Source organism: Podarcis melisellensis (genome assembly GCF_964234715.1).
Source record: "Podarcis melisellensis genome assembly, chromosome: 11".
Lineage (NCBI taxonomy): Eukaryota > Metazoa > Chordata > Lepidosauria > Squamata > Lacertidae > Podarcis > Podarcis melisellensis.
Genome location: NC_138543.1, coordinates 6197850 through 6221286, shown reverse-complemented (window position 1 = coordinate 6221286; position 23437 = coordinate 6197850). Strand labels below are relative to the sequence as shown.

General features: G+C 45.2%; 1 long non-coding RNA gene across 2 annotated transcripts in view; it reads left to right on the top strand.

Annotated features, from left to right (window-relative positions):
- LOC309380741 overlaps nucleotides 1–23437 on the top strand; it is a 73618-nt gene that overhangs the window by 14174 nt on the left and 36007 nt on the right. The window contains exon 2 of one of the 2 annotated variants that reach the window (XR_014173097.1): nucleotides 14969–15069. This is a non-coding gene — a long non-coding RNA (uncharacterized lncRNA). Of the gene's footprint in view, nucleotides 1–14351; nucleotides 15070–23437 lie in introns of those variants that run through there. The other variant, XR_014173098.1, reaches the window with a different exon arrangement.

Here is a 23437-nt window from a genome sequence, read left to right as displayed (position 1 = left end):
TTATGTTGGAAACGTTTCCGAAAGCAGCCACTTTCGGATTCTACTAGTGATTGACGCAGCCATGCTGGAGGGGCTCCGTCACAGGCAGAGGTTTGAAAACCTGATCAAACTCTGAGGGACTTGCATTTTACGCACAAGCAGCTCATCGTCCCATCACAGCAATCCGAAAGTCACCGAAAGCCAGCTTGTGCAGAGAGAAGCATCATGAGCAACCCAGCCGGAACCGGGGGTGCAGGAGCAGCTGGAGGGGGTCCAAGCCTGGAAGAAAGGTACAGAGCGTTGGAGATCCAGTTGGCGCTGCAAACGGCGAGGCTTGAGGAGAGGAGGGCTCAGGATGCAGAAAAGGGAAAGGAGAAAACCACCCCGCTCGCCAGAAAGGTACCAGGATTGGTGCAGAAATTCGGGGGGGATCCCAGGAACTATCATGCCTTTAGAACAGAGATGCAATACGCTCTAAACTTGCAGTTTGATGACTTCCCCGACGAGGAATCGCGAGTGGCGTATGTGATTGGCCATCTCGAATCCGGGGCGAAAGATTGGGTTAGACCCCTGATGGCAGCGAATAATGAGATCTTAAAGGACACGAGGAAGTTTTTTCGTGCCATGGACCTGATGTTTTCCAGCGATATTGAGCAGGGGGTGGTGCGAAGGCAGTTAATGGCTTGCCAGCAAGGAAGCAGATCTGTCCGTGAGTACTGGACTGAATTTACTATGCTGATTCATAAATTGGGGTGGGACCTATCGGCGGAGCCCATCCAAATGCTTTTCGAAGAGGGGCTTTCTTCAACCGTCAAAGATGAGCTTTCCCGGGGGCCCAGGGCGGAGTCTATGGACCAATTAACCAAATCTGCGCTGGCCATAGGAGCGCGCCAGGAGGCGAGGGCTTTGGAAAGGCGGGAAGGGAAAGGAGACCGTTGGAGGGAGTTCCGCATTCCAGACATTCCAGAGCCATCTTTCCCGCCGGCAGAGCCGATGGAAGTTGGAACAGCGCGGGCGCGCGCAGTTTCAAATCCCAGTGAAGGGCGGAAGAAGGAGGGAAAGAGCGCCAAGAGATGTTATCTCTGCCAACAGCCAGGGCACTTTGCCAGAGTCTGCCCACAAAGAAAGGAATGGCAAGGGATGGCAGGAGCTGTTGGGGGAAAGGAAGAGGAAAGCAAGGAGCAAGTAAAAGCCAACGCCTGGCTGCCACCGTCGGGGCACAGCAGCCAGGCCAAAGAGCAATGAAAGTGCCCATGCCAGAACCTCCCAGACCTGCTTTAGTGATAGAGGTGTTACTAGAACTGCCAAACGGACACCCACTAAAGGTCAAGGCGCTTTTGGATTCAGGCAGCTCCTGTAATTTCATGAGCAAGGAGTTTGCAGCTGAGCACCAGATACAGACCATCCCTTTAAGTAACCCCTTGCAGGTGACTACGATTGACGGCAGAGAGCTGTTGGGGGGAGAAGTTAGCCAACAGACTGTCCCGATGATAATGAGAGTGGCAAGGCACACCGAACAGATAGCGTTTAATGTGGCCATCCTGGGAGGAGCGCCCATCATTTTGGGGATGAGCTGGCTGGCGCTACACGATCCGCTAGTGGGCTGGCATCAGAGGGTGGTCTCCTTTGGGTCAGCGCATTGCCTAGAACACTGCAAGGAGGGGAAGGTCTCGGGAGGAGACAGAGTCACCCTAGCGGGGATGGAAGTGATGGGCAAAGGGAAGGTGCCCCCGCAATACGCAGATCTGAGCAACGTATTCAGCGAAAGGGAAGCAGACAAACTGCCACCGCATAGACCCTTTGACTGTCAAATCAACCTACTCCCAGGGGCCCAACTCCCAGTAGGCAAGCTGTACGCCATGTCAGACAGGGAGATGCAGGAGCTGAGGGAGTTCATTGACAAAAACTTGAAGCGAGGTTTCATCAGAGAGTCCCGAGCGGTGGGGGGCAGCCCAGTGTTCTTTGTGGACAAAAAGAACACAGACAAACCGAGACTGGTGTGTGACTTCAGGGCCCTCAATGCAGTGTCGGAGCCCCTGGCTTTCCCTATGCCCCGAATTGACGACATTTTGACCAGAGTAAGGAAGGGAAAGATTTTTACAAAACTGGACCTGCGGGGGGCGTACAATCTGATACGCATAAGGAAGGGAGATGAATGGAAGACCACCATGTTTACCCCTTTGGGAGCCTTTGAATACCTCGTTATGCCCTTCGGTCTACAAGGGGGCTCCGCCTGTTTTCAAGCTTTTATAAACCACGTTCTGGGACCTTTGCTCTACAAGAACTGTGTGGCCTTTTTAGACGACGTGTTGGTGTATTCGGAAGATGAGGAACAGCATGTGAGGGACGTTCGAGAAGTGTTGGGCAGGCTGCAAGCCAACCAGCTGTGGGTGAAACTGGAGAAGTGCCAGTTTCATACCAAGGAGGTGGAATTCCTGGGGTACCGCTTGTCAGACAAGGGATTGGCCATGGATCCAGGCAAGGTTCAAGCGGTACTGGAATGGAAGACACCGAAGACCAAGAAGGACGTGCAAAGATTCTTGGGGTTTGGGAACTTTTATCGGAAGTTCATCAAGAACTTTGCCCACTTGACGGCGCCCATCACCGACTGCCTCAGCAGCAAGAAGAAATTCGTTTGGACGGTGGAGGCGGATCGAGCCTTTGAAGAACTGAAAAGGGCTTTCGCCTCGGAAGAACAACTTCTGCATGTGGATTTACAAAAACCCATGAGAGTGGAAACAGATGCATCCGACCGGGCTATAGGGGCGGTCCTTCTTCAACCGGGGAGGAGTGCGTCGGAGTGGAGACCGTGTGCATTCTTCTCGCGGAAACTGAATAAGTCCGAGAGGAATTACACGGTGTATGACAGGGAACTACTTGCCATTCACGAAGCATTCCGGAGGTGGAGACATTTATTAATTGGGGCACAACACAAGGTGCAAGTGTGCACCGACCACAAAAATTTAGAGTATTGGAGAACAGCTCGAGTGCTCAACCAACGACAAGTGAGATGGGCACAGGAATTCTCCAAATTTAACTTTGAGATTTGTTATGTGCCAGGCCCAGAAAACGTCAGGGCGGATGCGCTCTCACGCAAACCAGAATATTGGGAAGGGGAGGAGGTGATCGAAGAGAGACATGTCATCCCGGAGGACCGCTGGGTGTGTGGGGCGGCGCTGGTGGGGCAACGGGAACTGGTGGAGGAAACGGAAAATGATGAATATGCCCAGGATAAGCTCAGAGGTCTCAGGGGGGAGGGCGAGAGCCCCGGAGGTTTTGAGGAAAGAAATGGGGCATTGTATTACAAAGGGGCACTGTATATACCCGAAGGTGAATTGAGGGGGAGAGTACTCAAGCAGTTGCATGATAGCCCCACGGCGGGACATTTTGGGCAACACAAAACCATGTGGTTGGTTACCAGGGAATTTTGGTGGCCTAAGGTGAGGGAAGATGTAAGGGAGTATGTAAGAGGGTGTGACCAATGTCAGCGAGCCAAAGGGGAAAGAAGGGCGCCGGCAGGGTTATTAGAACCTTTACCCACACCAGAACGGCCTTGGGAAGCGATATCAATAGATTTTATGACGGATCTGCCAAGGTCCAAGGGGAAAACAGCCATCATGGTAGTAGTAGACCTGTTAACTAAGATGTGCCATTTTGTAGCATGCTCACATGCAGTCACAGCGGAAGAAACGGCGAAGTTGTTTGTGGAACATATCTTTAGGTTGCACGGGGCTCCCTCGAGGGTGATCTCAGATCGAGGCAAACAATTTACTTCCAGGTTCTGGAGGAAGCTCATGAGCTTGCTACACGTGGAAGTTAATTTTTCAACTGCCCGGCACCCTGAAACCAACGGGCAGGCGGAAAGGGCAAATGGCATTCTTCAACAATATCTTAGGTGTTATGTCAATGACAGAGAGAACGATTGGGTCGAAAAGTTGGCGTTGGCAGAATTTGCCTACAATAATGCGGAGAATGTGTCCACAGGGATGAGTCCCTTTTTGGCTAATTACGGGTGTCACCCCAGGGCATTTCCAGGGGAAGGAGGGGAGAGATGGAGCGTTCCAGCGGCTGAACATTTTGTAGAAGAGATGGAAGCCATCCATCAGCAGCTCCAGCTCAACTTAGAAAGGGCCAAGGCACAATATAAGAAGCAGGCAGACAAGAACAGAAGGGAAGGTGAAACCATAAGGGTGGGGGATCAAGTGTGGTTGTCAACCCAAGGGTTGCCGTTCAAAGGGGGTTGTAAGAAACTGAGGCCCAGAAGATTGGGACCCTTTGAGGTGATTCAGCAGGTCAACCCGGTAGCTTTCAAACTCCGATTACCCAACCACATGAAATTGCACCCAGTGTTCCACAGGTCGTTACTGTCACCATACAGGGGGGGACGTGAAGGGGAGCACGTCAAGGGACCAGCCTTGGAAGAGAGGGAACGCCGCAACCATGTAGCGGAAATCCTCGATTCCAGGTGGAAGGGTAATCAGGTGGAGTATTTGGTGGCGTGGGAAGGGGAACCGGAGTCAGAAAACACCTGGGTAAGTGCAGAGGAAGTCAATGACGAGGTTTTAACAGAAACGTTCCACCAAAGGTTCCCGAGGAAACCTCAGCCTATAGCAAGGTTTAGGAGGGAGTATTTCGGCACCACCGATGAGGAAGAGGAAATGGAAGGGTTCGCGGAGTCGGAGTTGGAAGATGGAGTGGACTCTGATGACGAAGAGTACCTAGAGAGTAGGAACAGCAACAAGTGGAAGGAAGTGTTCGCGACGTCGGAAGATGAGGGAGGTTCTTTCAGGGGTTTTACCTCCTCACCGCCAGTAGGAGAGGAGACGGGAGGGGGTGAAGGGGGCCCTGGAGGGGAGGTGGATGTCAGGGAACTGACATCTGAAGCGCCGCAGGTGCAAAGGCTCCCTGAGGTTGAGAGAGCAGTAGCAGCGGAAGAGGGAACCAGTAGAGGGCGAGCAAGAACTCCAAGGGAAAGTGAGTCGGAGGGATGGCTCAGAGACGCTTCAAGCGAAACCAGTGGGGAGGTCTCAGGACCTCCTATAGGGACACCCACACCTCGACGGAAACTGTCACGCCGAGAGGCCAGACGACGTGTTTCCGTTAAGGAGCTTTTATGTTGGAAACGTTTCCGAAAGCAGCCACTTTCGGATTCTACTAGTGATTGACGCAGCCATGCTGGAGGGGCTCCGTCACAGGCAGAGGTTTGAAAACCTGATCAAACTCTGAGGGACTTGCATTTTACGCACAAGCAGCTCATCGTCCCATCACACCTGCCTTATGACATATATGAAATTAGGCATGGTGCAGGAAAGTTCAGATTGTGACAGATGAAAAGGAAGTACTCTTAAGTGCACTCCTGATTCTTCCTTTGTACTCAAAATTTGGTTCCTGGCAGCTGGAAAAGGTTCCAAATTCAAAAAGTGCCAAAGTCTGCAGAGGAAGACAAAAAAGAGAGATAAGAATAGCCTGCTGGATCAGACCAAGGTCATGTTGAGTCCAGCATCGTGTTCTGAGAGCAGTCGACCAGTTGCCTGTGGGAAAGGTGCAAGAAGGACATGAGCATAAAAGCACCCTCCTCTCCTGTGCTTTCCAGCAACTGATATTCAGAAGCAGAACGTGGGTGGCGCTGTGGTCTAAACCACTGAGCCTCTTGGGCATGCTGATTGGAAGGTCAGAACTTCAAATCCCCATGATGGGGTGAGCTCCTGTTGTTCTGTCCTGCCAACTTAGCAGTTCGAAAGCACACCAGTGCAAGTAGATAAATAGGTACCGCTGTGGCGGGAAGGTAAACAGCATTTCCGTGCACTCTGGTTTCTGTCATGGTTTTCCATTGTGCCAGAAGCTGCTTAGTCATGCTGGCTACTTGCCCCGGAATGACCGCTCCCCACATCAAATGGAGGGTGCCTTTTGCGTGGTCGCGCGCAGCCCCCCAGATCCCAGTGTGGCTCCCGGTAGTACGGGCTGGCTTCGCCCTCCCCAGGCTGGATACCTGGAGGTCTCTGCCTACCTCAGCCAGTTGCCCAATCCCGCCTGGGGAGGTGTTTCCAGGAGATTGGCCAGGTAGGGGGAGGGACCACCCTGCCAACACAACAGAAGGTGAATCTTAGCTGTGAAGTGTCAGTGGACAAACGCCGGCTCCCTCGGCCTGAAAGCGAGATGAGCACAACATCAACTGGACTTAACCGTCCAGGGGTCCTTTACCTTTACTTTTTTTTACCTTTTATTCAGAGGCATTATTGCTTCCAAGTGTGGAGCCAGAGCATTGCCTTCTCCTCCAAATAATTATTTCTTTGCAGATTGTTCCTTTGCAGTTCAAGCTATTACTGCAAGGGAAGAATTGTCCTTCGCAGTTGGGGTTTGTATTCAAACCAGGGCTGCAAAGGAAGAACCGAAAGCGTAAGAGTGCACTCCACTGCAGCCAAAGGTTCAAAAAGAATTCCTTCAAAAAGAATTCATACTGGACCTTCCACTGCTGGAGGCAGTATGCTATTGCATTCAGGTCTTGCTTGCAGGTTTCCCATAGTTTGGACTGTGAGAACATTATGCTGGATTAGATTGGCTCAATCTTGCATTATTCTAATCTTGCATCAGAGAATGCTGCTTTACAGCTTTTAAAATCATCCTCACATCAGTAAAGGTGACTTGATGGCAGGGCCGTCTTAAGTATATCTGGCGTCATGGTGCAAAGATCCCTCCGGCACCCCCCCTCCCTGTTTCCCAGAGTTGCCAACCTTTTTACAGCACTGCCGGCAGCTTTGGGGGCTGGAGGAGGCGGGCAGCAGCTGGAGGGCAGCTCCTACAGCGGGGAAGAGGTGGAGGCTCCGAGCGCAGCGCTGCTTCAGCGAAGTGGGCGAGGGCGGTGAGCTGATGCCGGGAGGCGCTGTGCCCAGCCTCTGCATCTTCCCTCCAGAACTTGGTGCCCTGGCGCCCCGTGCCACTTGCCTCTATGGGCAAGATAAAGCAACACTATTGATGTTTTGGTATGATCACTCTTCTCTGAAATCATGGTACAAATGCCCCAAGGCAGCATATGGTGTGTGTGTGTGTGTGTGTGTGTGTGTGTGTGTGTGAGAGAGAGAGAGAGAGAGAGAGAGAGAGAGAGAGAGTAATTCTCAACCTTAGTGCTAATGCCAAAGTTTAGTTGAACATATATATTTTCTGAAAACTTCAGGCATGCTATATGTGGTAACTGCTAGTCAGCTTGTTTTTTGATAATGTCCCTTAATTGACTCTGTATCTGCTTGGCTGAGGGCCTAGTGTGTGGCCTTCAGTCTGCATCTGACTCTGAGCATCAGTTTAGGTAACATTTTCAATGATTTCCAGAATCTGTTTATTATGTAACATTATACAATAATGATGATTTAGTGAAAAAGGACAAGGCACACCATGTCTGTGGTAAGAGAGGCTGAGCCAAAAGATGCCTTGCTTTCTAAATAGTAGTTGGAATACAAAGCTCTGGAAATATCTCCTAAGGCACTATGCTTTTCGGATTAATTTCCTTACCCGACATTAACCACTCCTAGGTCACAAGACTGGTACATGCTGTCTATAATGCATGTTTTTAAAAGATCACACACAAAAAAACCCCACAAACCCCAAAGTCTGGCTCCCGGATAACCAACCATTAGTGCCAGGAAATGGGCTGGATGAATCAAGGGGGGCTGAAATGCCAAAAATATTCCTAGCGAACTTGCCAGGACTGGTGTATTTGGCATGCTACGTGTATGGCATTTACTTAAGCCAACCACAGTAGCCGGTTGATCCTGTTTAAGTCCAATTACTTTGGCATCTCTGCTCAACCTGGTGGTTCATGGGGGAAATGAGGAATGATGTTCACAGTGGTTTTGTGGGATGTGGCTGAAACGATGCAAAGTCCTGGCAGCATCCGCTTCATTGCTTGGCCAACAACATCTACCTGAGTGCTCGTGGGCCTCTGTATTTCCAGTCATCTTTGCTCTTGATTTTTTACTTGGTATCTGGTCTTGCTTTGATGTGACTGTTGTGACTGCTCTTTAGTCCTGACTCCTGGCTTGTTTTCTAGTCCTGCTTCTGGTATGATCCTGACAGCCCTTCCATTCAATTCTTGGATTTTTCTCCTGTCCTGAGCCTGGAAAGCTCAGTTGCTTGGTGTCACAATCCGGCTTACAGGCAGTCGGAGTCCTGGCTTGGCACGTCAGGACTGGGATAGAGGTTGGGAAGCAGGAATCAGCAGTCCAGGGGTCAGGAAGCCAAGAGTCCACAAATCAGGAAACCAGGAGCCAGGAAACCGAAGCACAGCTAGGTGGGTAGTGTGTTGCTGTGGCAAAGAGCCAGAGGGAAATGCTGGTCTTATATACCCCTCTTGGCCCTTGCCACCAGGTGCTACGAGTCTTCTGTCGAGCCTCACCTGTGCGGCCGTGCCTTGTCCTTCCAGGCCAAACTCAGGAAGGCCCCAGTCCTGTGAGGCCCTACCAGTCACAGGGCCTGGCTCCTGCACACACTCCTGACACGTGGAGTGCAGCTGATAATGACAAGGCTGCAGGTTTGGTCCCTATATGGGGCAGCTGCATATTTGTGCATTGCAAGGGACTGGATTAGGAGATCCACAGGGTCCCTTCCAGCTCTGTGATTCTATGATCAAAATGATTGGACTTCCGGTTCTTGACTTCTGGCTCACTCCAGACAGTGAGTGAAACTACGGGTGTTATTTAAAAAAGCTAACCTTGATTAAAACCATGGAGAATATTGCAACACTACAGTAATGAAGTCTGAAATTTCTGGTATGTGGGTTCCAATGCTCCCTGACAACTAGCTGGGAATAACTAAGCATCTGTGGGAATGAGAGAAAGGGCAGAACAATCCTAGCACAGATACTCAAGAGTAGTTTGACTCAGATTAATGGACATGTATAACTCTGAAAGTCTACAGGCCTGCTAATGATAACGTTGTTCATGATATCAAAATGTATTGTCTTTAACGTTGGGCTTCTTAGCTGCCCTTTAGGCCCCAAAGGCAGAATATAAATATTTTCAATAAATAAACTATGCAAAATGTGGAATGAATTTGTTCTAGGTTTAAAAAATGGAAGATTTCACATTTCTGAGAAATCGTTCAAAATGTGAATTTATGTAAATTGGGTACAAATCTCCGTTGAACAGACAGCAAGATGGGCATAAAGAACGAGAAAACATGGTAAAGCTATTGAAGAGTGCATCCTGTCTGATTAAAACAAAAGTGGAGAAAGGCTATCCTTCAAAGAAAGCAAATATTGATTAGGGCTGGACAGATTTCTCCTATTGCATTCTGTCAGCCTTCCTCAGATTGGCTAACTACCAACCCCTTTGCATGTGGTTGAGAGCGATTTGTTTAAGACTGCAGGAAGTTTGTAGTTGACTAATACGAAACTGAGTTGGAGGTTTGTCATTGACATGATTCTTCTCTTTTTACACGCAGTAAAAGAAAAGATGATATCTTAATATATCTGGTCAGTTTCAGCAGGAGCCCTAATGGGTTTTAGACATTTGCTACAAGGATAGTGTAATACATACATACATACATACATACATACATACATAAAAATACTTCAAAACAGATGTTTTCTCCTGACCATATCAGTTTAATTGTGCAATTAGCAATTATTCCAAACCAACCATTAAGGCAAAACAAAAGGGCTTTTTGTTGTTGTTTAATATGTCATAGATGTATGTACACCGACCTGGATGTACATGTAGTAATACTTTCAATTTTATAAAATCTCCACAATCAGATTTTCAAAATAAGAGCCATTATTTTGGAGAGATCAGACTGGAACCCCACCAGTTATCTTTACAATTTCTGGAAACACAGAATGACAAAAAGGAAGTATATCGGCATTGCTCAGTGTCCAGGACACAATAGACCAGAACCCCTAAATCCAGAAGAGAACTAGAATTTAAAAGCATCTCTTCTTCATAATTCAGTGCATTACCTCAACCTGACATGCAGATATAAGTGGAGTTAAAATAAATCATGGTCTTTTGCCCAAAGTGATTAATTTATTTCCAGAGCAAAACACACATAACCTTTGCTAACAATGGATCCAGGAGGTGAATTTTTCCATCACATACTGTAGTGGATCTGCTGCTGTACACAATGACTTCCACAGAGAATGAAGGCAACTTAGAAATTCCTTAGTTTCAGCTACTCTAAAAATGGGGATTAATGAAACAATAGCAGCCATGAACCTCATTGCATACCAAATTCCTAATAACTAACTAATTACCAATACTTTGCTCCATTTTTTAACCATGTATGCCCAAAAAAGCAGCTTATGACATAGTTCGAAACCCATAAACTGTCATGAAACAACCAGCAAAAAAAAAAACACACAAAAAAGCCCAAACCCACCACAACCAATCGTCATCAGAAAAAAATATCTCCTGCTTGATCCCAAAGGCCCTCTGAAATAAACCCAAAAGGTTAGTAGAGAGAAAAAGTGTAAGATGAGCTTTGTTGGGAAAGAGAGTTCCATAACCTCATTGTAGCTACTGAAAGAGTTGACCTGTCCTTCCCACCCACCTGCTCACCTCTGATGATCAGGGAATATGGAGAAGGAAATTGCGGATGATCTGAGCTAGGCTTACATGAAAGGAGGCAGTCCCAGTATTTGTATGGCTTTAAAGATCAAAAGCATCACTTTAACTTTGAGCTGTGCCCAGAAACCAACTGGAAGCCACTGAAGTTGTTTCAAAATTGGAATTAATATATCCTGCCTGTTAGCAACTTGGCAGCCGTATCTTGGACCAGCTGCACTTTCTGGGCCCTTTTGAAAAGCAGCTCCTTGTAGAATCTGTTACAGGTAGTTGAGAGACAACCATGTTTTGTATGTGTTGCTTGTGCACAAATAACATCACAATCCACCAAAAGACTTCATCACAATCAACCATTTCCTCATTGCTCAAAGAACTAATGACTATGGCAGCGAAGAGGCTACTGGGTAACATGTTTTAGCAACGTAGAGGAAATGAAATCACACCACTGTCATATAGCACAGGATACAATAATCACTGGGCTTGTTCCAGCAAAAGAGAAAAAAACAAAACACACCATTGTATATCTTTGTTATGTATCAAATTGACCAACCCAAAATCAAATTACAAACCACAAATGGAGGAAATGAACTTGTAATTGTGGCATGCATCTTCTCATGAAAAAGAATCTCCGCATGTAGTCATGGCTTTTGTTTCAGAGGCTAATTCAAATGAGAAGCATCAGATAGCCAGCCCTCGGGGTGTTCTGTTTTGTTTGACTGATTTTTAAAGGCTGTCATAGAATTACACTGTCATAACTTTCCCTCTAGACAAGCAGGTTGTTCTTTATGCCACTATTTCAGTCCAAGGGAGAACAAATAATACCTTTTTTATTGCAGTATTTTTAGACACTGGATACATCTGGAAAAATATCCAAGCAGATAATTAGATTGCATTAGCAATGTGTCTGTTGTGGTTTCCCTGATCCCAAAGAAGGCAGCCCTTTATGAAGTACTTGGCCACAACCCTGCAGAATCCGCTGTGTAAATTGGCCCACACTAAAGCATGTGGAAAACATTTTTTGGCTGAAACCTGAAACCATTCATGTGGCTTTGACATGGGGAAGCTCAGTCTGCCAACATCAATAGAACTTTGTACTACAAACCAAAATGGTCATTTAGACATGTGTACTTTCATGCTAGCAAATGCACTGAGGTCAAATATTTTTGAATCTTGGGAATTTTTCCTCTTTATACAGCTTCATGTTTCATGCAGGAAATGAGGCTGAGTACAACAAACACAAATCATTGAGACTGACAGAGCATATTGGGTTCAAAACCCAAGCTTTGGCTCTAATTGCTCTCCAAAGGCCTCTGGCTCAAGGTAGCTGTTGATTTAGTTCAGCTGTTTCAAATCAACACTGTAAGGTCTTGCTAAGACAAACTGGTTAGGCCGCATTACATGTGTACCATTGCATCCCCTGGGTATACAAATAATACAGTTAGCCTTTTAAAAGATTGCATTTGTCTTGCAGTAATTACAATGAGATAATTTCCCCTTTGTTTTTGTTTTCGTTTCAACAGAAACACATGACCTTTTGTTTGGGGAAGGGGTGGTGATAATTCTAGCAGAAAATAAACTCATGGTTCCACACAGGACTGAGAAACAAGCTTTTGCCTCATTTTAAAAACAAAACATTGTTTATATACCTGCTTGCATGTGTGTGTGCCTGCTTCTGAAATCCAAGAGATCTCATTGGATTGGACTGCATGAGAGGGTGGGTGATAACCCAAATATCCATAGAATTAATGAGAGCAATGGTTGGGTAGGGCATGCCTCTCCCTTCCTGCCGCAAGTAGACTTTTCAGGGTCTCACTTTTCATTGCTGAACGTCTTGAAGTGCTGGAGTGGACAAGGGAGAAGGTGGATGATGGGAATGGGGAGGAGGAAATATTCCAAGGATAGGACTTAGGAGAAACCAACCTTTTTACCTTGCTTCTTGATCCTGTAGAGTCCATTTCAAGCTTGGATGGGGCCACCATACTTTTGGCTATAGGTTGCCAAGCTGGGGCGGATGGTCTCCTGTTCTCTGTCTAGTGACCAGAAGTGTACTTTCTTTTTCTAAAACCTTCCTGATAATTTACGCAACTTTATGGTGCCATCTATCAGTGCTTTACAATTATGTACACTACTGTACATAATGCAGAATCTAAAAAGAAATCTAACAGTGAAATGTGGACTAGGAATGGGCGAATCAGTCAATTGTTGTTTCTCATTTTTCCATTCTTCAGTTCTCCACATTTCTTTATTGGTTTGATAATATTTTTAGGAAACGCTCTTCATGAAAAATTGTCAGTGTTTTAGTGTAAATTCCTCCTAATATGCACACGTTTGTATGCAATTCCCCCTAAAACACGTTTTTGTAAAGCGATTTCCCTAATATAATGCATTTTTATGATTTGAATGCAATTATTCATTTTTATGCACATTTTACCCCAATATATGCAGTTTTTTGTTCCCATTACTTGACTGGGGAACTCCACTGCAAAATCTGGAGGTGTGTGATTTTCAAAGGATGACTGTGTGTGCAACTTAGGCAGAGTCAATACAAACTGAATTGAATTTCTCACCCATCCCTAATAAGGACACCTTTCTCTCTCTTTCTCTCACACACCCCTTGAGAATGTTTTCTTGTCTTATTAATGGAACTGTGGGAAATGTTTTTTTAACTTAGCTATGATTGCCTTCCAATGAATTTGATGGGTATTACTCATAGAAACAATAATTTGTCTGCTACTCCTAGCTGTTACTTATAGCTTTTTAACAGGGAAAATTACCTTGTAATTGAACAAATCTGTTTATTATTAAGTTCTAGTATTGTTCTTAGCATTTTCAGACATCAAAGTGATCTTTGCAATATAGCAGCATGCCTCCATCAAGGATTTCTTTGCTGGAAATATAGTTGCTACTGAAACACTTAGGAGGAAAAAACAGGCCTGTGGTTTAGATATGTATATATTGTTATGTGTGTGTGAGTGCCAGACATATTCTAACCCCTGGACCCAACAGGTGTTAAAATATCTGAGCAAGTGTTAAAATAGAAACCAGGCTAGCTTCCTCATGAGGTGGTTGCCTGGGGGGATGGACCATTAAGGGAAAACAAAGGAAAGGTGATGGGCCATTAAGAGAACAGAAGAAAGGGGGCTCTGTGCCTCATGGCAAATGGGTGGGTCCCCCCCCCCTCTTAGATTCTTAGTACGACAAAGAGGAGTTTTAGGAAAGAGTTGTGTTATACGACCGAGAAACTGGATGGAAAAGACACAGGCTGAAAAAAGCCAGAGAGGAAGAGAATGATGTTTGCTTTCAGTTTCAATCTAAGGCTGTGGTTTTGGGACAAACAAGACCCTTTTGGGGTGCAGGGGCAGATTTTGTTCAAAATTTGGTGCCCCCTGCCTCTCACCTTCCATCATGTTCAATTCACTATGTCAGAGCTGCACCCCCCTGCGGCACCCCCTAAGCTCAGCACCCAATACGGCAAAACGGGTCCCACTGTCCTAATTCTGCCTCTGTGGGGTGTTAGTGCTGTGAACCCCTGCATTGTAGGCTCAGGTGGTATATATGTGTAAATAAACCATATATTATAGAGACACCACAATCTCCTCTGTGCCTCATTCCCAAAAAGAAGCACGAGCCCTGGGTAAGAGCCTGGAACGCCTGCAATCTCACACCACCTGGAGATTGGGGTGCTGTGCAACAGTATTATACAAAAGGGGCAGTTTTAAATGCTTTCATTAGAAAAGCCTTAAGCTTACTTTCATCCATTTATAGAAAAGAAAACAATGGTGGGGGCCAGAGGTCTGCTGACTGACCATCTCTGTTTTAATAATCCTTTTTAATAACATACTGCCTATAATATTCCAGGCCTTGTTTTTCTCACAGAGCACTAGCTGTTCTCTCAGGGCACACATTTTGGAAAGGAATAAGGTTCCTCTTCCAAATCCTTTCCTTTCCTCCTGTACTCTTCTTTTTTCATCTCAGGCACTGGAATCCCACAGAGGTTGCATCTGTGGAACACCTGTTCTGTGTGTGCAGTAGTCAAGATTGCCAGACTGAGTCATGGGTTTGCTTATAATAAATCAGCCCTATCATGCAAACCATTCAAGTATCTCTTCACTTCACTTTCATCCACTGCCTTTCCATTTTTAAATTAAACCCCCCAAAAAACATTTGGTATCCCTTATTTCCATCAGATACCCATCAAGGTATCTAAAGTATCCATTAAAAAAGACCAACAACAATTTGCATGAAAGCACAGCCGTCACAGAACACAGCCAGCCAATGAATAATTCAATTATGAACATCTTCTTTAACCGCCATGTTGTTGTTGTTTGTTGAATTGCAGGTAGGGAAGTGGGCAAGTAGCCACTCTAGGGAGGGCATTCCACATATCTGCTGCCACATTAAAATAATATTTTGTGTTCTCACCCACTTACTTCAAATAGGAAGAGGACAATTCACAGGACTTCAGATGTTGAATGAGACATGCCTGCAGTCAGCTTCTATGGAAGAAAACACTTCATGGGACAGTCCTAGATAACACAAGGTAAGGATAGAGAACGTATGGACTTCTAGATGTAGTTGGTCTCCAACTTTCAAAAGCCCCAGTAAGCATGGCCAGTGGTCAGCAATTATGGGAGTTGTAGTCCAGCAGAATCCAAAGGCCCTCAGGTCTACAACCTCCTCAAAGGTAGGTTTAAACCAAGACTTTGAGTTGGGTCAGGAAACATTGAATAACAATGGAGTAATATGATCTGACAAAAGTCGGGGGTTTTATTATAATGCTAGCTGTAGCCAGTGTTAGTCATAGTTAATTAATGAACCTAAGTTAGCCATGGCCACCATTTTTAATGAATCTACTCTGAGTAGGACTAGCATTGGATACAACTCTGATTGCTGTGTTTTGAACTTACTAGGCTTTCCAAAATCTGGCCCAATGTAGAACAGAACCCCGTATCAACATTACTTCTGCCTTTTTCTGGATTCAACAGCAGCTTGCTTGCCCACATGTCTGGGGCTATTGTTGGTGTCCTCTATTTCTTGAAGTAAATTCAGTGGTTTCCCTAAGTGAAATTATCCCTGCTCCCATATGTCAATGAGTGTAGGTTATGTTTTTGTTTTGGCATGATATTACTGCTTATTGCTTTCCTACTGAAAATTTAGCTTTAATAAATGTAGAGTACTGGTTTGATCTGTATGTGTGGAATAATCTTCCTTGTAATATTGCATGGCCTATTCAGTGTTTCACTTTTCAGAAATTATTTAGAACTCATCTTTTCTCTCTTTCATTCCCCTCTTCATGTACTATTTGGCTTTGGTGCAGAGATTATTACTTATTTCCAAATTAATTATTGTATTATTTAACTTTTTTCCTCCTTTCCCTCTCTCTCCGATTGTACAAAGATTCCCCTCACTTAAAAATAAAGCGGGTGGGAACCTGTGGAAAGTGCCTTGTGTGTGTTTTCTCTAAAGCAGGAATGAGGAACCAGGGGCCCTCCAAATGTTCTTGGACTTGATCATCCCTGACCATTGGCCTTGTTGACTGGGGCTGGTGGGAACTGGAGTCCAACAACGTCTGGTGGGCCACAGGTTCCTCATCCCTGTAGTACAGGAAGTTGCACATATTATTTATAAAGCAATTAATACATTATGATGATGAACTGAGAACATTTCATTTAATCTTAAGATGTTTCCACAGAGGAAAAATGATCACCCCTCCCTTTTCAATGAATGAGGGAGAAGAATGAATGAATGATTGTTCTGCAATCATTGTATTTGCAAATTATCTCCCATATTCACATTCTGGGCACATTGTAAAACTAGATTTTTCAAAAAGAATAATAAAGAGAACATAAGCTCCCTGCAGCATAGGATAGAGGTATATATGCCTGTGTGATTCAGTGACTCACAATACAGATATTGTACCACAAAATGAATAAGATTACATGGAGCAAAAGTGCCTTGGTTTCTTGATAATCTTATAGTAGCTATATTGTGCTAAACATCCTCAGTGAAGACTTTTAAATGATGTGGCCTCAATCTGAATATACAAGTTACAATGACCGCATCCATTATAAAGCACTGCTCTGAAGAGCTTTTCTGAGGTTGTTATGATATTCTGTGTTTTCACTCTCCATAAACGTCACACATGCAAACATAACCCTCCATACTGATGGAAAGGTTTTGAAAACACCTTAGCAAGACATCGGATCTAGAGGAGAGCTTTCGTGCATAATCAAACTTATTCCCAGACGTAGACAACTACGGTGAAGTTCCCAGACGTAGACAACTAAGAAAAGCAAAATTACTGCCATTGCCGGAGGAAAAACAAAACAATGTATTTCACCAAAAGTTGATACATGGGCTACCCAACGAATAAGGGGCTTGATCCAGAGTTCTGTGTGTGGAATTCTGCTTATAGAATAAGGTACTTTCTTGGCTCCCCTTTCCCCTCATGCCTCCATGGGGTTGGCGTACATAACATGCACCTTCTGGAACAGTGTTCTAGGTGGTGCAGGGGGGAATCAGGAGGAAAGGGGAATAAACAAAAATTGCTTGAAAACCTCATTAGATAAGGTAGGTTGCTGAACAGGATTCCTGCCCAAGTCATTTAATATTAATACTTTAAGACGGGGTGGGGAACCTTGGACCTGGTGTCCAAATGCAGATCTCCAGGGCTCTCTGTCTGGCCCTTGGGACTTTTCCAGGCAGATGCCTCCTCGCTGGTCTTGCTCCATGCCTGGCTGGAGTGTGTCCTTGAATTGAGGCAGTTCCTCTTGCTTTCATGGATGGAGGATGGAAAGATGCACCTCTTACTTTTGTTGGGCTGTACAAAGGATAAGAGTTGTATCTGTTGTCCCACTGGCTTTTTTTTTTAACCTCTGGCCCTGCCTACTACCAGCATGCTTTCTCCAGAAGGTTGCCCATGAATAAATGTGGTGCTCAGAATGACAGAGGTTCCCCACTTCTGATCACTTTAAGACAACTAATCACATTGATTCTGCTCTGCATTTCCCAATAAGGCTTTAATAAATTATTATTATTATTATTATTATTATTATTATTATTATTATTATTATTATAATTAGTAGTAGTAGTACCCCGCCCATCTGGCTGGGTCTCCCCAGCCACTCTGGGTGGCTTCCAACAAAGATTAAAAATACATTAAAATGCCACACATTAAAAACTTCTCTAAACAGGGCTGCCTTCAGATGTCTTCTAAAAGTCTGGTAGTTGTTTTTCTCTTTGACATCTGATGGGTGGGCGTTCCACAGGGCGGGTGCCACTACCAAGAAGGCCCTCTGCCTGGTTCCCTGTAGCTTTGCTTCTCACAGTGAGGGAACCGCCAGAAGGCCCTCAGCGTCTGGGCAGAACGATGGAGGTGGAGACGCTCCTTCAGGTATACTGGGCCGAGGCCGTGTAGGGCTTTAAAGGTCAACACCAACACATGAGAACCCTCATGCTACGAGGAGCCCTAACTGATAAAATGCCAAGGTGAGTTAAGCAGATGTGTGAGAAGAGGGTAAGTAACACCCATTTGTTTAATTATTTCATTAAAAAGAGCTCAGACTAACAAGGGTGACTGTGTGGTAGTAGCCAATTTGGGTAAGAATTCAGGAGCTAAATTTGAGGGGTAGGAAGCCTGTAGAAAACTCATTTTCAGCATGTCAAGGTGAAATAAGCAGATGCATGAGTTCAGCAGTTTACCCTTGGTAACATTAGTACATTGCCAAATCTGATTTATCTACACAAGGCCATGACATCATTATGTTGTCTATGTGATCCCTGATTGGCTGGGATTATGAAATCCCTTTCAAGTTTTTTTTTTTAAAAAAAAAATGGCTGCAAAGCAGCAGCAGTCGATGAGGGAAATCAATGGCTGAAAACAAGCATGAAAAATGTCTGAAAGAGTGGAATGTTGAGGGTTTTAGGAGGGATAAAGGTAAAGGTACCCCTGCCCGTACGGGCCAGTCTTGCCAGACTCTAGGGTTGTGCGCTCATCTCACTTAAGAGGCCGGGAGCCAGCGCTGTCCGCAGACACTTCCGGGTCATGTGGCCAGCGTGACAAGCTGCATCTGGCGAGCCAGCACAGCACATGGAACGCCGTTTACCTTCCCGCTGGTAAGCGCTCCGTATTTATCTACTTGCACCCGGAGGTGCTTTTGAACTGCTAGGTTGGCTGGCACTGGGACCGCACCCCACCGCAGGGATTCGAACCGCCGACCATGCGATTGGCAAGTCCTAGGCACTGAGGTTTTACCCACAGTGCCACCCGCGTCCCTTTAGGAGGGATAGTCTCCATTAAATGGCAACTTCCACTAAAAAAAAAGTATTTGCAGCAGGCGTTACATGTTCACACCATGGCTGGTGAAGAAGCATTGGGAGCACACTTAGATAGTGCCTCCAGTTCTTCCTTTGCATCTGTGGCTTGAGTTTTGTGCTTTTTGAATCTGGTCCCCTTTTCTGTCACTGTGCAGTGTGACCAAAAAGGCGCAAAATTCAAAAACCCCCCACTGAATTCGAGCTGCAAAAGAAGAATCAGCCTTGCTCTCTGTGTGTGTTTCTGGTTTATCCTTGTGTTTTCTTGTGCCTCATGTCACATGGTGTTAGATGCAGAAAAGGTGAACATGGGTCGCCCAGAATAGCCCAAATTGAGAGCCTATACCATTTGGGGGTATTTCAAAGCTAATGTTCTCCCAGGTCAGTGGCAATAAGATGCTCCTGTTGATGGATGTTTGTTGGGAGCTGCCTTTGAGCTCTTTCAGGACTTTTTCTCTCACTGCGAAGTTAATCAAGCCAGTTTAAAAATTTATGGTCCTGGATTGCTTAAATTTTGATGAAGCATTGTATGTATTGACTTACAGCTGTTCTTTCCTGGCATGCCATAAGGAAAACAGTCTGAAAAACTCTCGTTGGACGGGGAGTTTTCATAATGAAATCAGAAACAGCAGGGTCTTTTGAAAGCAGAATAACATGCAGCTCCAGTGTTTGGACTGCACTTCCTAAAACAATATAGGCCCAAAGATGCAATCAAGCCATATCATTCTGCTGCCAGAATTCAGGGTCAAAACAGTTGGGAGTTGCTGCTTAAAAAATGACCCACATGGCAGCTCATACTGTGTGGGGAGTTGTTTGTTTGCAGGATCTGGCCACGCCGTGAGCCAAGTGTGCTACCATGTTACTGCAGCTGTGGGGAAGCGGAAAGGGGTGGGGGCAGGCCTGGTGCAGCTCATCTTTGTGTGTGGCCAGAGCATACAGAGGACTGCCTTCCATCATGGGTGAGTCGAGTGATAAGGGATTTGAAAGCAGCAATCATATCCTAAGTGGTTACCTTTTCTGATTGCTAGCAAATTTGCGTACCGTTGTGCGACTAAACCTGGCAAGACAACTCAAAAATCTCACAAAACCCAGAATTTCAATGGGGGCCAGGGAAAGAGAATGGTAAAAACAACAGAAGGTTGCTAGCAAGTAAGTGATGTGATGGCACAGATCTTCTGTTCTCTCCTGCCTTCAAACACGCTAAGTGATTACCATAATTGCTCTGGTATGTCTCATTGTTTAATGGCTTCATCCTGCCCCCGAGATGGCTTGGCGATGGCTTTTGCCTGAGAGCCATGAACGTGTAATTTCTTTTGTCTTCCTGGCTTTGCTCCTGTGAATAGGGGCTGCTTGACTGAGCTGTAGTAAATAGCTGCCCTGTTAGCAGGCTTTCAATAAGGGATTGCTTTCTTTAGAATTCCATCAACCTTGTTCCTCATTTGTGTAGTAACAAGGCAGGCATGTCCTGACCCATCAATCAAGCTTTGAAAGGGCCATTCATAACAATTCCGATTGGACACACAGAGGCCAGTCCGCAAGAACACTTACTATTGTAGCAGGCTTTGGGGGCCTAACCAGTTCCTTTTGCAGCCAATGGCAACATTTCCATTGATTTTTTTTAGTGGGATCAGGAAGCAAAATACATGGCAATAGTGGCCCAGCCAGATAAGTTGTTAACATCAAGATGAAACTTGCCACCAATATTAAATATTTTAAGCAAAGAATTTTTTTTCTTTTAAGGGAAGGAAAACCCTAGAGTGCAACTCAATTTAGAGAGGGTAGAAAGTGGCATATAATGTTTGTCATTATTGTTTTACATGCCTGAGAGCCTTTTAATATTTTTTTAAAGAAAAAAATGGCTTTTTGCACCTTCTGAGATTTTCCGGGTAGCAATTCTATATCCTCTTTGTTCATTGTTTGCTGACTTTGATTAGTAAAGACAGATAACTGTACTAAGCATAGGGATTTATTTAAAGATGAGTAATTGAGGGAATTGTGGGACGCGGGTGGCGCTGTGGGTAAAACCTCAGCGCCTAGGACTTGCTGATCGTAAGGTCGGCGGTTTGAATCCATGCGGCGGGGTGCGCTCCTGTCTTTCGGTCCCAGCTCCTGCCCACCTAGCAGTTCGAAAGCACTCATAAGTGCAAGTAGATAAATAGGTACCGCTTTATGGCGGGAGGGTAAACGGCGTTTCCGTGTGCTGCGCTGGTGCTGGCTCGCCAGAGCAGCTTTGTCACACTGGCCACATGACCCGAAAGTGCCTCCGGACAGCGCTGGCCCCCGGCCTCTTAAGTGGGATGGGCGCACAACCCTAGAGTCGGACACGACTGGCCCGTATGGGCAGGGGTACCTTTACCTTTACTAATTGAGGGAATATCCCTATCTATATATCAGAAAAGGACAGCTAGCTAATAAGAAGGAACAGGCTTTCCCCCAGTAATTGTGTGAATAATTTTTGTGATTTTTAAGCATTGATTTGATTCTTTTAAGTGTCTAAGCTAAATAAGCCTGATGGATGTTGATATCAATGCCTAACATTGGATTTTGTGTGGAAATTTGAGAGATGGATGGTGCTGACCTCTGGAATTGGGAGGCTCAAAAACAACAATTGAGGGGTTTGGAAAGATCCAGGAGAAAGAATGCTGGGATCTATAGTTTTTCCTAAGTGGAGGTGTGAATTTCTGAGGATGCTTGCTGAGAACACTTTGAATGAAAACATGCTGTATCCAGCCTTCCCGGCCATTGAGCTCCATCTCCTTGTAAATTTCAATTTGGGAGAGAGGAAGAGGGTCAAAGTGGTAGTGAAGGCTGAAGACAGTACAGGCTGTGCTTGGTGTTTGCTCTTTTGGAGAATTTGGAGAATTCTTTCTTAAAATTCACTTGGGCCACCTTCACACCGTACATTACAAACTCTAGGATACCTCTTTACCCACACACGGCTACCCTCAAAGAATTCTGGGAGCTGGAGTTTATCAAATCTTCCTTCCCAAAGAACTCTGGGAACTGTAGCTCTGTGAAATGAATAACAACTCTCAGCGCACTTATCAAGCTACAGCTCCTCAAATTCCATGGGGGGAACTATAACAGCTCAAAGTGGTATCTCAAGTGCTTTGAATGCATGGTGTGAATGTGACCTTGGTCTACTCCAAATTGTGACCAATGGGCTTTGAATGATGCTTGCAGTTGTCAACCAGACACACTGTAACTAAAACGTGCTGTATCAGAAAACAATGGACATGCCCTCCAACCCACATTCCAGTGTCTCTAGTCTATTAAGATTTTTCTAAGCTCTGGCATAGAATTATTAGACAAGAGACACTTCAGAGAAGCAAAGCAATTTTACAGTGCGCCTGAATACTTCTGAACAGCAGGTGCTGTCACAGTCCTGTAGACCGCAGTGTCCAACCATCAGCCTTTCTTTAAAAATGGCATAAATTTCAACCTTCTAATAGATTCTAAGGACAATAGTGGTGGGTGAATAATCACATTCTATTGTACATGTTGGGCTTTTGCTTAAACCAAAAAGGCTTAATATTATAGTATTATGAAGATAGTGCATAGAATTGTTCTACAAAGCAGCCTTTCCACCAACTGTTATATTGTTATGAAAGCAGAATACTGAAAATGATACTTTCAGCCCCCTCCCCCCTTTTAAAAAAGGATAGGGAAAAAGATTGCTTAGGTTAAGTAGAATTCTCTGATTGGACAGAAGCCCTTCCCTGCTCAAGAAGCTTCAGAACGTTTGAAAACTGAAGTGGGCTTGATAGAAATTGGCTCCCTTTCATAGGAGCCAACTCCTAGGGATGAGGCCTCTTTGCCCCCCAAAAAAATATTTGAGGGGGCCACCCCCCAAAGTTAATGGGCTTGCCATTCAAATGGTGTGCACATACCACTTATTGTGATTGTTTTTGCAGAGAGGGGCTTACCCCCCCAATTTTTTATTCAAGTTGGCATTCTTGTACCCTATTCTTGAATGAAAAGCCTTGAGTCAGGCAAAGAAGTTGCTCTGGAATGGCTCCCCCTCATCAAAGATACATTAGGGGAGCTTAATGAGATAAGTGGAGCAGCCATGGTTTTGGCAATCTGGATTGTCCTTCTTGTCTTTACTACTTAGCTTGAACTGTTGTGAGACTCGCCCCCCCCCCCCCGTGTGAGGGTCAAACCACGGGTTAAGTTTAAACCAATTGGTACTGGCTCCCAATCAGCTACCAGCCGATATACAAAGTCCTCTACAAATGGGTGCCTGGATACCTAGAGATTGTTGAACCTCTTTTTATAACCAGTCACTGTGCTTTGAAGGAGAGCCCCTCCTGCAGATACCATTCCATCAGAGGTTCATACGATGAAGGAATCAATTTCCTTGGCTGCTTAGAACTATTGTGTTGCTGATCATGGAGTTTCTGCACATCATCTTTGCTTTTCCAGATTAATAGCTGTTTCATATTTAATATCAGTGTTTAAAAAGCAGCCCTGTACAGACGCCGTATATTTATTTTTGAAACCAGAACATTTTGTTTGTTAAAGGCAGCCTTCAGAGAGGCTGTGAAACTGTCATAATATCTGAAAGAGGGCTGTGGGAGGGGGGCAGCAGGAGG